The sequence below is a fragment of the Ornithorhynchus anatinus genome, chromosome 1, assembly GCF_004115215.2.
Source record: "Ornithorhynchus anatinus isolate Pmale09 chromosome 1, mOrnAna1.pri.v4, whole genome shotgun sequence".
NCBI lineage: Eukaryota > Metazoa > Chordata > Mammalia > Monotremata > Ornithorhynchidae > Ornithorhynchus > Ornithorhynchus anatinus.
Genome location: NC_041728.1, coordinates 86,856,881 through 86,859,163, shown reverse-complemented (window position 1 = coordinate 86,859,163; position 2,283 = coordinate 86,856,881). Strand labels below are relative to the sequence as shown.

The 2,283-nt window shown below is 44.6% G+C and overlaps 1 non-coding gene across 1 annotated transcript; it reads left to right on the top strand.

Annotated features, from left to right (window-relative positions):
- Positions 1-1,879: 1,879 nt before the first annotated feature.
- LOC114816197 lies at positions 1,880-2,017 on the top strand. Its single transcript, XR_003763968.1, has one exon. It is a non-coding gene; the product is annotated as a small nucleolar RNA SNORA7 (small nucleolar RNA).
- Positions 2,018-2,283: the final 266 nt, after the last annotated feature.

Here is a 2,283-nt window from a genome sequence, read left to right as displayed (position 1 = left end):
ATCCTGGGTTTTCTTCAGATTTATTGTTGGTGCATATTACTGTGCTGAAACGTAAGATAGGCTATCAAACTGGCCCAAGGTAGAGGACAAGTTGCAAAGTGTGCTCTGCACACAGTAAGCACTCAATAAATACAATTGAATGAAAGTGGACTTAAAACCCAGGTCCTCCATTTCCCAGGAATGCAGTCTTTCCACATCAGGCCAGGCTGCTTCTGCTGCTATCACTTGTGTCATTTCTTCCTTCTTTACAACCTTCTTAGCCAGAATACCATCATAAATGGTGAGAAGCAGCGTGGCGCAGTGGAAAGAGCATGGGCTTTGGAGTCAGGGCTCATGAGTTCGAATCTCAGCTCTGCCACTTGTCAGCTGTGTGACTGTGGGCAAGTCACTTAACTTCTCTGTGCCTCAGTTCCCTCATCTGTAAAATGGGGATTAAGACTGTGAGCCCCACGTGGGACAACCTGATTCCCCTGTGTTTACCCCAGCGCTTAGAACAGTGCTCTGCACATAGTAAGCGCTTAACAAATACCAACATTATTATTATTTATTGATTGCTTAATGGGTTGTAGTACACTGCAGAGCTGAGAGTTGCTAGACACATTTCCTGTCCACAACAAGCCTCAGCTGAAAACTCCACCTCATGGAAGGCTAAAAGAATGGAAGGCCAAAAAGATCAATCATTGAATTTGTCAATCATATTACTGAGCTCTTACTGTATGTAGAACACTGTACTAAACACTTGGTACAGTATGATATAATAGAGTTGGTAGACCCTGGAAGAACACTACACCAAGGATCATTTGTGAGCCCATTGTAGGTGGTCATTATCTGTCTTTTCTGCTGAATTCTCTTCCCCTCTTCAAAGCCCTAACTGAGAGCTCACCTCCTCCAAGAGGCCTTCCTAGACTTAGCTTCCCCTTTTCCCCCTGCTCCCTCTGCTGCCTCTCTGCCCCCCATTCACCTCCCCTCAGCTAAACCCCCTTCTCCCTTTCCCTCTGCTCCTCTCCCTCTCCCTTCCCCTCCCCTCAACACTGTGCTCATTTGCTCATTTGTATATATTTTTATTACCCTATTTATTTTGTTAATGAGATGTACATCCCCTTGATTCCGTTTATTGCTATTGATTTTGTGTGTCTGTCTCCCCCGATTAGACTGTAAGCCCGTCAATGGGCAGGGATTGTCTCTATCTGTTGCCGAATTGTACATTCCAAGCGCTTAGTACAGTGCTCTGCACATAGTAAGCGCTCAATAAATACTATTGAAATACTATTGAATGAACTAATGTTTCACCCAGTCATTCCTTCATTCTTTCATTTATATTTATTGAGCATTTACTGTGTGCAGAGCACTGTACTAAGCACTTGGGAGAATGCAGCCTAACAACAGACACATTCCCTGTCCACACAAGCCAGCCCAGTATTCTATCTCAGGCACTGATAGGAAAGGTTTTTTATAGTGGAAAAATGATGATTTTTGTTTTGCTCATTCATTCATATTTATTGAGCACTTACTGTGTGCAGAGCACTGTATTAAGTGCTTGGGAGGGTACAATACAACAATAAACAGACACATTCCCTGCCCACAATGAGTTTACAGTCTAGAGGAGGAGAGACAGACATGAATACAAATAAAATTACAGGTTTAGATAAATCCCTTGGAACAACACTAAAAGATGCCCCAAAAGGCACTTGTAACCCCTAAGAATCAAGTTTGATTAACCTTAACACACTAATACAGCACAAGGGCCAAGAAGCAGTGTGATCTAATGGAAAGAGCAGGGGCCTGGGAGTCAGAGGACCTATGTTCTAATCACAGCTCCTCCAGTTTCCTTCTCTGTGATCTTGGGCAAGTCACTTAATTTCCCTGTACCTGTTTTCTCCCCCTCTCAGGGTCGCACTTGGAGAGATTCCAGTAGTCTACCAGTCCCGACTAAGGGAGGGAGAGTCAAGCAGAGGCCTACCCATTCCATTCCTAGCTTGGGCAGTGGCTAGTGACTGGCAGGCAATCTGCTACAAGTCAATATTCCGCTTTGTTGGGCAGCAGCGGCATGGGAGAGAGTCGAGGGCAGAGACTTAAGTTTACTATGAGGGAGGAGGCGGTGGTAAACCACGTCCATATTTTTTAACAAGTAAACATTTTGGATCCACTACCAGAACGATTGCAGTTGGAGATGGGGCATTTGGGGAGAGATGTGTCCATGGCGTCGCTATGGTTCAGAGGCAGCAAGACAGCATAAGACAAGGACCTGTTTTCTCCTTTGTAAAATGGGGATTTGATGCTTTC